Here is a 13,809-nt window from a genome sequence, read left to right as displayed (position 1 = left end):
CCATCCAGTGTGAATGCATATATGCACGCCCTCGAGGGTCATAAGGGAGGAAAGGGAAAAAAGACCCCCTGCCAACCCCAAACGCAAATGACACTGCCAGCAGCCTGTTCCTGTAGATCATGTCCCCAGCACTGAATTGAAAAGGTCACCAAATACTGTATGAAAGTTGAAGTTACCTACCTAAAGTTGCATAAAGTTCCATCTTACACAAAGTTACATCTTAAAAATCACTGTATCAACCATAAAGATACGCAGTTGCCTTCATTACCTTCATTCAAGAGTTTTGCTCATTTCATACACACACATATGTATATATAATATCATATATATCAAATAATATATACATATTTCATATTATATATTCTTTTTTTAAGAATATATAATATGAAATATGTATATATTATTTGATATATATGATATTATATATACATATGTGTGTGTTTTTTGGTTTTTTTTTACCCCCTCCCATCGACCCATAGGAGGGGCAGTAGTAGGGGTTCGGTGCATTGTGGATCGGGCAGTGTCCGAAGGCGTGGGCCTTGGCGTTCTGATCCTCGGTTGCTGAAACTGGCTTTTGGAACTTGGAATGTTACCTCACTGGCGGGGAAGGAGCCTGAGGTTGAGAGATACCGGCTAGATATAGTCGGGCTCACCTCAACACACAGCTTGGGCTCTGGGTCCAATCTCCTTGAGAGGGGCTGGACTTTTTTCTTTTCTGGAGTTGCCCATGGTGAGAGGCGGCGGGCAGGTGTGGGCTTTCTCATAGCCCCTCGACTCGGCGCTTGTATGTTGGGGTTTTCCCCGGTGGACGAGAGGGTAGCTTCCCTACGCCTTCGGGTTGGGGAACGGGTCCTGACTGTTGTCTGTGCTTATGCACCGAACAGCAGTTCAGAATACCCAGCCTTCATAGAGTCCTTGGAAGGGGTGCTTGAAAGTGCTCCTCCTGGGGACTCGATTGTCCTACTGGGGGACTTCAACGCTCACGTGGGCAATGACAGTAAGACCTGGAGGGGTGTGATTGGGAGGAATGGCCTCTCTGGTCTGAACCCGAGTGGTGTTCAGTTTTTGGACTTCTGTGCAAACCACAGTTTGTCCATAACGAACACCATGTTTGAACACAAGGATGTCCATAAGTGCACATGGCACCAGGACACCCTAGGCCGCAGTTCAATTATTGACTTTGTTGTTGTGTCAGCGGACTTGCGGCCATGTGTACTGTGAACTTCGACCAGATATCGGGGGAGGTGGGGGACATTGACTCAGAATGGGCCATGTTCCACTCCTCCATTGTTGAAGCGGCTGACTGTAGCTGTGGTCGCAAGGTAGTTGGTGCCTGTCGGGGCGGTAATCCTCGAACCCGGTGGTGGACACCCCAGGTGAGAGATGCCGTCAAGCTGAAGAAGGAGTCCTACCGGACATGGTTGGCCTGTAGGACACCAGAGGCAGCTGGCAGGTATCGACAGGCCAAGCGATCTGCGGCTTCAGTCGTTGCCAAGGCAAAAACCCGGGTGTGGGAAGAGTTCGGTGAGGCCTTGGAAACTGACTTTAAGTCGGCTCCGAAAAGATTCTGGCAAACCGTCAGGCGACTCAGAAGGGGAAAGCAGTGTGCCACTAGCACTGTATACAGTGGAGATGGTGTGCTGCTGACTTCGACTGAAGACATCATTGGGCGGTGGAAGGAATACTTTGAGGACCTTCTCAATCCCACCAACACGTTCTCCAGTGAGGAGGCAGAGTCTGGGGACACGGGAATAGGCTTGTCCATTACTGAGGCCGAAGTCGCTAAGGTAGTTAAAAAGCTCCTTGGCGGCAGGGCTGCAGGGGTGGATGAGATCCGTCCCGAGTTCCTCAAGGCTCTGGATGTTGTGGGGCTGTCTTGGCTGACACGCCTTTTCAACATTGCGTGGACATCGGGGGTGGTGCCACTGGATTGGCAGACTGGGGTGGTGGTGCCTCTTTTTAAAAAGGGGGACCGGAGGGTGTGTTCCAACTACAGGGGAATCACACTCCTCAGCCTCCCTGGTAAGGTCTATGCAAGGGTACTGGAGAAGAGAGTCCGGCTTATAGTCGAACCTCGGATTCAGGAGGAGCAGTGCGGGTTCCGCCCTGGTCGTGGAACACTGGACCAACTCTTCACCCTCTCCAGGATTCTGGAGGGTTCATGGGAGTTTGCCCAACCAGTCCACATGTGCTTTGTGGATTTGGAGAAGGCATTCGACTGTGTTCCCCGGGGTATTCTGTGGGAGGTGCTTCGGGAGTACGGGGTACATGGCTCTTTGCTATGAGCCATTCAGGCCCTGTACAAACAAAGCAGGAGTTTGGTTCGCATGGCCGGCAGTAAGTCAGACTTTTTCCCAGTGAGAGTTGGACTCCGTCAGGGCTGCCCTTTGTCACCGATTCTATTCATAATTTTTATGGATAGAATTTCTAGGCGCAGCCAGGGGATGGAGGGTGTCCGGTTTGGTGACCTCAGGGTCACATCTCTGCTGTTTGCAGATGATGTGGTCCTATTGGGGACATCAGGCCGTGAACTTCAGCTTTCACTGGATCGGTTTGCAGCCGAGTGTAAAGCGGCCGGGATGAGGATCAGTAACTCCAAATCCGAGGCCATGGTTCTCACGCGGGAAAGGGTGGAGAGCCCTCTCTGGGTCGGGGATGAGCTCTTGCCTCAAGTGGAGGAGTTTAAGTATCTCGGGGTCTTGTTCACGAGTGATGGTACAAGGGAGCGGGAGATTGACAGGCGGATTGGTGCTGGGTCAGCAGTGATGCGGGCTCTTTACCGGTCTGTGGAAGCTAGTGGAAGTGGCTGGGGAAAGGGAGGTCTGGGCTTCATTGCTCAGGATGCTGCCCCCGCGACCCGAACCCCGGAGAAGCGGAAGATGATGGATGGATGGATGGATGGATATTCTTTTTTTAATTAAATGCTGGTAGATTTCATTGCACTAAGTATAGAACTGGTCTACCTTGTCTGTACTGCTGCAAGTTTCATCACCTGGTAAGAAACCCACAATTGCAGTGTCATGAGCAAATGTCTACAATGAGCAGTTTCAAAGAACGTATAGTGATTTCTAGCTTGTAGCGTGAAAAAAAGTATTTATTTGAATATCTCACGAAAAAAGTCAAATGAACTGAACTTTGAACTAGTTCAGAATTAAAATTGTGAACTTTGAACGTGAACTGTTCACTTTGAGCATGTATGAACTGAACTTGAACTAGTTCAGAAAAGCTGTGAACTAGCACAACACTGCAGACCAAGAAGCCTCTGAGCCACGGGTGGAAAATCATTTTTGGTCCTATCTCAAAGGATATGATGGCAAACACCTCAGCCAGCAGGGAAACTTCAAAGCATACACACACGCAATACAAAACAAAACAAAAGAAATTTAAAACTGATGTAAAGCAGCAGCTGTATGTATGTATGTACTAACAATGGAACGATCACACACACCAAACTCTCACGTTCTAAAGTTCTACAGTCACAGTAACCTAAGCATATAAGTACTTAAGTGCTTTATTTAGTCCTGAAACTCAAGTTTACTGTGAAATGTTCAATTAAATTCAGTCAGTTTAGTTTGTAATACAATAACTGACCTGAGGTGATGCAGAAGGTGATGATGAGAAGAATCATCATTTACATCCAACGATTTTAGATTATTTCAAAGCTTCTTTTTCTCTCGTCTTCATAGTTTTTGGCCTACTGCTCTGTGTGTGCCGTTGCCTCCACGTCTCTCTGGTTTAGTGGTTTCCTGTGTCAGAAATGTTCCATGTCCCAGTCACAGACCCTCCCACCAGCATCAATGACCAAACAACAAATTACACAATGGGAAACAGCAAAACACACCGCAGGACAGTGCTCTTAAAGCTACATGACACCTGCATCAGCCCTATACAAGCAGTATATGATCACCTACTAACTTACATAAACACTAATGGCAACACATTATTTGGATGTTCAACTGTAAATGCTCACACTTTCTTTAACTAAACAGCTAGTAAATGGAACTGAACCTGAAGTCGCTCGTAAAATATTCCATTAAATCTGACCGTAACCCCTAAATCTGACCTCAAGGCCAAACCTACACCTACTTCTAAACCTAATCCTCACCATAATGTTGTTGATGATCAACTCAGTGTCTGTAGATTGCAGTGCAAATAAAGAAAAGCACACTGCAAACACAGAAAAACACACTGCAAATAAAGAAAAACACACTGCAAACACAGAAAAACACACTGCAAACACAGAAAAACACACTGCAAACACTAAAAACACACTGCAAACACAGAAAAACACACTGCAAACAGAAAAACACATCAAACACAGAAAAACACACTGCAAATAAAGAAAAACACACTGCAAACACTAAAAACACACTGCAAATAAAGAAAAACACACTGCAAATAAAGAAAAACACACTACAAACACTAAAAACACACTACAAACACTAAAAACACACTGCAAATAAAGAAAAACACACTGCAAATAAAGAAAAACACACTGCAAACACTAAAAACACACTGCAAACACTAAAAACACACTACAAATAAAGAAAAACACAGGCGCCTCCAGAAACACTGCAAAGCCAGTCACAACACTATGGAAGACTCAAAGGGCTGAAAGTGGACGGAATATCTATGATGGAAAATCACTGACAGAAGTAGATCGGACTATAGCCACTCGGACTACAGCTAACTCTCATTACCACACAGTGATGTCACTGATCTGCTGAAATCAATGTTAATGGATTGCTTGTGCTGCATAGAGTTTAAAAGTCTGAATGGCTCTGTCGTCTCCGAGTGTCCTCCGGAAACCCCTCCGCTGTGTTGTGACTGGATTATCAGTGTTTCTGTATTCGCAGCGCATTTGTAAGATGCAGCATCCATGTTGTCATTTTGATGAAAGTGTTTTCTGCCTTTGAATCTCGTTTTTTTATTTCTGCTTTGATGGATCTTCTCGGCCACCGTAAGTGATGCAATACACAAACTGCAAGATTCAAACTCTGTTAGCATAAAAACTAAAACATATGGAATTTAAGTAAATATAAAGGCAGCTTTTTCAGTGTGATGAATGTAGAATTCACTGCACGTGTGTACGAGAAAAGCAGGATGGTGAGAGGATGAATATATTGTGCTTCATTCTAAGAGGAAAAACACTATGAGGAAACTAGAAACTCTAACTTGTTCACTTCTTAGGATGCATTTATAGCAGTATAACATTAGAAATATTCTCTCTGAGCAGTTTGTGTCTGCTTCACTCTCTCACTGCAGTCCTCTTCATTATTTCTGAATTTAAATGTCTGAAATGTACTGTTATGATAGTATTTTAGCTGGTTAACCCAGATAGAATGAAGACTCTGCCCAAGCTTGGCTGACCTGTGCCAGACTCATCGTCAGCCAGCTTGAATTAGGCCGAGTGATGGTAACATTTGGCAGCCTTCATGGGCTCGGCCCAGTTGTGGCTTATGCCCAGCAGTTGGCAAAAGGAGGTCAGGCCAATTACCATACGTGCTGATATGGCCCAGTGAATGTTTATAGGTTTGGGCCGGGTGCACGTCACACTGGGCATCCAGAAAGTTGGCAGAAGGAGCTCGGGCCGATTACCATATGTGCTGATATGGCCCAGGGAATGTTTATAGGTTTGGGCCGGGTACACGTCACACTGGGCATCCAGAAAGTTGGCAGAAGGAGCTCGGGCCGATTACCATATGTGCTGATATGGCCCAGGGAATGTTTATAGGTTTGGGCCGGGTACACGTCACACTGGGCATCCAGAAAGTTGGCAGAAGGAGCTCGGGCCGATTACCATATGTGCTGATATGGCCCAGGGAATGTTTATAGGTTTGGGCCGGGTACACGTCACACTGGGCATCCAGAAAGTTGGCGAAAGGAGCTTGGGCCGATTACCATATGTGCTGATATGGCCCAGGGAATGTTTATAGGTTTGGACCGGGTACACGTCACACTGGGCATCCAGAAAGTTGGCGAAAGGAGCTTGGGCCGATTACCATATGTGCTGATATGGCCCAGTCAATGTTTATAGGTTTGGACCGGGTACACGTCACACTGGGCATCCAGAAAGTTGGCAGAAGGAGCTTGGGCCGATTACCATACATGCTGATATGGCTCAGTGAATGTTTATAGGTTTGGGCCGGGTACACGTCACACTGGGCATCCAGAAAGTTGGCGAAAGGAGCTCGGGCTGATTACCATACATGCTGATATGGCTCAGTGAATGTTTATAGGTTTGGGCCGGGTACACGTCACACTGGGCATCCAGAAAGTTGGCGAAAGGAGCTCGGGCTGATTACCATATGTGCTGATATGGCCCAGTGAATGTTTATAGGTTTGGGCCGGGTACACGTCACACTGGGCATCCAGAAAGTTGGCGAAAGGAGCTCGGGCTGATTACCATATGTGCTGATATGGCCCAGTGAATGTTTATAGGTTTGGGCCGGGTACACGTCACACTGGGCATCCAGAAAGTTGGCGAAAGGAGCTTGGGCCAATTACCTTATGCGCTAATATGGCCGAGGCATGCACTATAGCTCTGAGAGCAAGAGGAGAGTGGGCCGCCGTTGGCCCGCTGATGGCAAAGCTATTTTTTTGCTCAGCGTTTTCCAAGGGGTAGTTTAAAAGAGTATTAGAGAAAATTCCACTTATCATCGCTCATTTTCCACTAATGGCCCAATTTACTGATATTTCCTTCCTTTCTGTAGCTACACTTTGTAAATTAGTAAATAATTTTAATCCAGCTCAGTGTCGGCAACAACATTTTCAACAAAATCATTCTACATTAGGCCTTGCCATTATTTTGTTTTCCCTCGGTTGTTTGTAGTGTTTGTCTAAGTACATTTTCTAAAAATAAAAGTCTCTGTGCATTAAAAAAAAAAAAAAAAAAAACTGTATTCAATCCAGAGGACCTGTACTATTCAAACTGGGTGCCACTTATGGATAAGTCTCAAATGGCTTCCTGCTCCCTCCATAGTGCACTATATAGGTGTTAAAATAACAGCTTCTGAAGGCAAACAGTGCATAATGTCTAACAGAGAGCCAGCTGGGATTTAGCCGTGTGTGGACATATAGTGCACTAATTAGTTGAAAAAGTCGAAATCTCTGTACCGACACTATATAGTGCACTATGTAGGGAGTAAGGAGCCGTTCGAGACTCAGCCGGCCTCGGCAACCTCAGTAACATATACACAAGCCCACCCCGAATTATTCAGGAATAAATACTAAAATATCGTGTTTTATTGTGATGAAATGTGGTAAGTTAACAGGGATTCTGCTTGGAAACGTTTAGAAATCACTGCTTATACAAAAATATCACCGATGACGCGCTTTCACTTGGCGGGAAAACGCAGGTAAGACCCTCCACCTTCGCTGGATTTGCCCCGCTTCCAGCTGGACTTCGAGAGGGGCTGCGTCGTCGTTTAGAGTAAATGTAATCGTGTTTACGTCAAAAACTGGGTTAAAATGGCTTTAACGTACTATAAACAGCCCCGTTAGTGACCTAACATGAACAAACCACGAAGGAAAAGGCTTTGTTTTGAAGGGTAGCTCGTTAGCTTGATGGCTAAGTCCGTTGAATAGCGTTTAGCTGCGTTAGCTAGCTGGCGTTATCCACACAAACTGAAGCTCGATTTCAGTAAATTATTTATAGTATTTGCTTTAAATTGTGTCCGAGTTATTTATACAGGATGTGACTCCGAAATCCGCCGGCGAACATCACTTTAATGGCGAAAACGCAGAAATGAATCCTGTTTTCCGGGGTATTTTACAGGGACTTTAGCGTTAGCTTGCTAGTTAGCTGCCTAAGCTAGCTACCATCAGCATTAGTTCTCTTCACCCTTCAGCCCTCACTCTTTAGCCTTCAGCCTTCACTCTTCAAGCCTTTACTCTTCAAGCCCTCACTCTTTAGCCATTAGCCTTCAGTCCTCACTCTTTAGCCCTCACTCTTTAGCCATTAGCCTTCAGTCCTCACCCTTTAGCCCTCACCCTTTAGCCTTCAGTCCTCACTCTTTAGCCATTAGCCTTCAGTCCTCACTCTTTAGCCTTCAGTCCTCACTCTTTAGCCATTAGCCTTCAGTCCTCACTCTTTAGCCTTTAGCCTTCAGCCCTCACTCTTTTAGCCTTTAGCCTTCAGCCCTCACTCTTTTAGCCTTTAGCCTTCAGCCCTCACTCTTTTAGCCTTTAGCCTTCAGCCCTCACTCTTTTAGCCTTTAGCCTTCAGCCCTCACTCTTTTAGCCTTTAGCCTTCAGCCCTCACTCTTTTAGCCTTTAGCCTTCAGCCCTCACTCTTTTAGCCTTCAGCCCTCACTCTGTTAAACATCTGTTAATGTTTTTTATATTTCAGTGCTGGAAGGTTAATTCCCGTGGCACAGCTTTTATAGTTAGCTAACTAATTGTTGGCTGTTTCTTGCCAAGTCTGTCAGAAAATGAGCTGTTAGCAGCTCCGCACATTACAGAGAAGGTCGCTGGAGTTTTCATGTTGAGGTAAATCAAATAAAATGACTACTTGTTTTCTGGTTTCACTGATGGTTTTTCTTTTTTAACAGGTCTGAAAAAGCAGAATAGGATAAGGTGAGCCATGTATTTCATGTGGATGTGTGTGAATTTCTATATATATATTACACACACTGCTCAAAAAAATAAAGAGAAAGTATTCAAAGAGAATATTTCATTCATTCAGATCTAGGATGTGTTATTTGAGTGTTCCCTTAATATATATATATATATATATATATATATATATATATATATATATATATATATATATATATATGTATGTGTGTGTATGTATGTGTGTGTATGTATGTATGTATATATATATATAAAATACACAATACACACACATTGTCCACTTCAGGTAGTACACCTTATTGAATCTACACTCATGGCCAAATCAGCATGTCTGTAGGACATTTATAATGACAGTGTAAAAGGCAAGATGGCAGTTTATTCGTATGTAATTTAAATTCTCATGCATATATGCAGTGTTGTCACACAGTTACGCTTCATACAATTGGTGTCAAAATGATCAACTGTAATTTACCTGATGTGCATTTACACCCTCTAATAATGTGTTTAAAGCATTACAGAGAACTTCAGGCAAAATTCAGATGCTAGAAAGGAAATTCTGCCTCTCCTCTTTGCAGTTACTTATACTTGTGCTCATTCTGGGGCGAAATGAATTTGAAACTGCATTCTGCACCTGATTATATTTTCTTTTTCATAGACTTTCACCTGGCAAGCGTCCCATCAGGTCAGGACCAGCAGCGCACTCCGCAGAAAGGGCTTCACCTGAAGAATTATGCTCGAGAGATTGCAGCTGTTCTTGCATTAAAAGATGAGCCGAGACAGTAAGTGTGGCTTCCTGTGTCTTCATACATACAGCATTGTATGGAGATTTAAAGACTGTTTAATCAAATGTGTGGCCACGTTTTCTAGTTTATCAGCCTAGGAGTCGTAGATGAACACAAGGCTGATGTTATTCTCTTTATTTACGTGTCTGTTCCTCATTAAAATTGCTAAGCCAGCAAAATGAAACCGCTGCACCGTTTAAGGTAGAATAGAACATGGGAAAATGCAAGGCTGATAGACGGTGTATTACCAGAGAAGAGGGGAGGCCTGCTGTTTAAAAAAAAAAAAAAAAAAAACACCCCAGAAAAATCTGCCATGTGTTTGATTAAAGATTCTTCATAGGTCTTGTATGAAGACATATGTTCACTTGTGATGCTTATTATCACTGTTTCACCCAGTCTTCTAATTTTGGCTGCCATAATCTGGATTAAGGCCTTTCCGCTGAGCGTGCTGTTTGCTTCGCCCTGATGGGATGATTGACAGGTGGGTGTCTGAAAGAGCCAATGCAGTCGTATAAAATGCATCTTCACAGTCATCATCTGTGTTCGAAACAGTACACTGTTTACTACGTACTGCACCAGTATGTCCAAAAGGGAAAGGTAATTGCATTATCTGCATTGTTATTGTTTCTACAAAACCTTCACCCAGACCTGCCATTCATCCTGTCACAAGTGTTCACAGGATGGCATCTTTATTAAACTTCATGATTTCCCTAGGATAATGCAGCCTTATGGACTGTTGAAAGTTTTAGGTTTATGTCTGATGAGGATCATCATGTGACCACCTCTAATTGAAGCAAATAACATCTTGGTCATAGTTTTTCCTCACGATTATATGCCTAGGTGATCTGTGGACTGGTGGTCCTTTACAAACATGCTTAAAAACTTTCACATGGTACATAGAATGTCACAGAATTTGAACTTGCGGAAGAATTTTGAATTTGTTCAAAAACCTGTGTCTTTTTAAGGAAGGAAATCGGTGGAAGGCATCTGAACTGAGATCTTGCTCTATACGGGCCCCATGTTTCTCTGGGATGTTGCAAGTACTGCAGTTTACGATAACTTTATGCTCCTCTCGGCTGCAATCTTTATTCAGACCAGTCCATCTTTGTGCATGTCGATGTGTAACTTCTCAAGGACTTCTGTCTTTCATTGAACATTTTGGCTAATTTTATGGCAAAGAATGATCATGTTGGGAATATATCCGGGTTTCCTTTTGAGAGTTCTGTGGGTCAAATAAAAAATGGTGCGATGCCCAATTTGTCCTGTGGCACAGGTCATACGACAAATGTGTGAAACTGATAACATTACCGTTGCTTTTGACAGTGATGTAAGATCTTAATGTCATCTAAGAAAACATACTGAAGGTCCTTTATCACAGTCTATATCAGGACCAGCAAAGGATTTTAAAGAGCTTTATATCAGTAATTTTTGTATCACAGTTTCTGTTGGAGGTAACGGTGTCGAAAGTGGAAATGGCATTGATTTGGTAAACATACTCGTGGTTAAAGGTAGGGCTGGGTACTGAATGTTGATACCAGAAAGGCACCAATCAAAACATCTTGGTGTAATTGCAAAATACAATAAAATAATATATATATATAATTAAAAAACAAAAACAGACTGGCTCCCTGACGCACAGAAATGCAGAAAGCACAGCTAAATATGTTGGAAAGTCTGGCTCTGTTTCAAAAAATTTACTGAGAACAGTTAAAGGTGCTACATGTGCGTTAAGATAGTGGCTTCCCAAAATGGGTAATACGTCACGTGATGAAACATTTGATGACACATGGAATTAATCTCAGTCAAGAAAACTGCTGAATTTTCGCCTGCATGAAAAGGCACCGTCGCCACCGGAGATGGGAGAATTTGGACGGAATATAATACAACCACATGCAGACACCAGTGTTACCTGAGAATGTTTCATCACTGGAAAGTTAAGTTTCTGTGCACCTTTCTCACTTTGCCAGAGAAAACTAACATTTCTTACGATGCTTTATGTCGGCACTGAAAGCCAGTTAGGATAAGACTAGCACTTATCATACCATCGTATGAATGTATCAGTAATATTGTTATAGGTCATGTTCTGCAGGTTTCATGTATGAGGTCTACAAACTTCTTGCATGTGGATTTTATGTTGTAGGTGAGGGCTTTGACAGTGCTATGGCCAGTTCTACCAGTTTTACTCGCACCAATGCGTTTGCCCATGGAGAAACACTTGCTTTCACTGCAGCAGAAAAGCTGAGGTCGTCAGTTGAGCACAGGGAAGGATGCCACAGAGCAGGAGGGGAAAGAGAGCTAGCATTTTACTAGAGAAGGCTTGACCTGCTTATATTTCTTAACTGCAACCCACAACACGCCCATTGTTTGCTCCAGCAAGATCCAATTAAAAAGATGGTTGCTTCTGATGGTGACCGTACGGGACGGAGTACTCATGTTACTTGGTCTTTTAAGACTTCTTGTTGGAGTTACATTGCTTTTCTACTTGTTTAACATCTTCATATGTTTTAGTTTCTGTGAATTGATTGAAATGGACAGTATATATTTAAGCTGTTGTTCAGGCCCTAATTCTCAAGTTTTCAGGGTCAGCAAAAGAAACGATTCTGCACACAAAGTTGAGTTTTTCTTGTGGGCCAACATGCTTTCTAGTTTTAATCAGGTGGGCCATGAGGTGGAAAAGGTTGAGAAGGCCCAATCTAGGGAAAAAGTTTCAGTGGAATGTGGTAAAGCAGGGCAAGATGGACAGTCTGCAGTGCCGTGGTACCTTTTGGAGTAGGATGGGGGGAAGGTGAGAATGTATGTGAATTTTGTAGAATGGAATGAGAAACGTGCTTGTCATTAAAAGAACATTTCTGCTTGATGCTTTATACATTTTAAGCCGTTATCTTTTCCTTATCTTTGTCTTTGATCGGATGTTTTATATTGTTGAATTTGTCGAGACGGCTGAAGTTGAAATTGTGCCTTTCACCTGAGTGCAAAATGGTATGTGTTTATGACCTTCATGTAAGTCCACAGAAAAGATTTAAAAATCTGTAACCCACCAGGAGGTTTCAGGCAACAATTGGACGTCCTTTCATGTTGATGTGCTTATTGTACATTATGGTACAGTAATAGACACTGTGTAACTCTTGAACATGGTTTTATTAATCCCTTTAATATGCTGTGATAGCCCTGGATTTCTCTGGGCCTGTCCAGTTTCTCTTGAACTCTTACTTTCTGGGGACTTCAGGATTTATTGTGTTTTTTCAAATAGTCACAGGACTGTCCTGAAACATTGTCTTCCATTGAAAAGGGAAATCGAACCATCCCAAGTATTGCTATTATTTTAATTTCAGCTAGAGACTTGATTTCACATGTTACAGCTTCTTATAGTTGACCAACTTACCACTACGATCTGTGACCTTCACCATATTGGGTCTTCTACAGTCCCCCGTTTTGCGTTTTTTCAGCTTGGACGTACTGGACATTTCTTCTGTCTTACACTCACGATCTTACTGTGCTTCTCTGCTAGACAGCTTACTGCTGTTCTGATTAGGTAAGTTGGCTAATTAAGCTGGATATTTGTTAGCTAGCTAGAAAAGCTAACTTTAGTATTTCCTTTTCTGCCAGCTCATAACCTCCAAAGATATTCTTATTAGCATTTTTTTAGTTAATTAGTTCGTTCACTGTGTTGTAGAGATGCTAATTTAGCTATTTGACTATCTTTAGTGAATATTAGCACTCACTAGCTAAGTCTAGGCTTCATAGCTCAGCTGCTAAGCCTTGCAGATAGCTCATTGCTGAGACTGGGCATGTGGGTGAAGTGTACCACATTCGTAGGCTCCACTGATTGGCTGATGCAGATGGAACCTTAACACCCAGTCAGCAAGCACTTTTCAAGAAGGAATGTCTCAGATGTCTTTTAAAATACAGAATTTATTAGGCTCGTTTTATAAAAAAAAAAAGGAAAAAAAAGCAACAATAATCCGTACTGAGTGACTATTTGTAGCCCGCTTTGTGTGTTTGTCTCTCCACCCACTTCTCTGGGGTTTGGTCTGTTCCTCTTTCTCTGGTATGAATCCCTGTTACGTATCCACATAGCTCCACCCACCCGTACACTGACCAAAATAATTACAGAGGAATTGAGTAGTAGGTTAAAAAAAATACATTTCCAACATGATCAGATGGAGAAGTGACGGGTGTGGGTGTGTGTATATATACACCCTATATTGCCAAAAGTATTCAGTCACCCATCCAAATCGTTGAATTCAGGTCTTAAAATCACTTCCATGGCCACAGGTGTATAAAGCCAAGCCCCTAGGCCTGCAGACTGCATCTACAGACATTAGTGAAAGAATGGGTCGGTCTCAGGAGCTCAGTGAATTCCAGCGTGGTACCGTGATCGGACGCCACCTGTGCAGCAAGTCCAGTCATGAAATTTCCTCACTACTAAATATTTCACAGTCAACTGTCA

The 13,809-nt window shown here is 43.1% G+C and overlaps 1 long non-coding RNA gene across 1 annotated transcript; it reads left to right on the top strand.

Moving 5' to 3' along the window:
• The first annotated feature begins 7,181 nt into the window (after positions 1-7,181).
• Positions 7,182-9,360, top strand: LOC108412163. Its single transcript, XR_001856621.2, has 3 exons — positions 7,182-7,262; positions 8,553-8,577; positions 9,233-9,360. It is a non-coding gene; the product is annotated as an uncharacterized LOC108412163 (long non-coding RNA).
• The last annotated feature ends 4,449 nt before the right edge of the window (positions 9,361-13,809 follow it).

Source organism: Pygocentrus nattereri, chromosome 12, assembly GCF_015220715.1.
Source record: "Pygocentrus nattereri isolate fPygNat1 chromosome 12, fPygNat1.pri, whole genome shotgun sequence".
NCBI classification, from domain to species: domain Eukaryota; kingdom Metazoa; phylum Chordata; class Actinopteri; order Characiformes; family Serrasalmidae; genus Pygocentrus; species Pygocentrus nattereri.
Note: the sequence above shows the minus strand (reverse complement) of the source record. Positions and strands in the feature narration are given on the sequence as shown.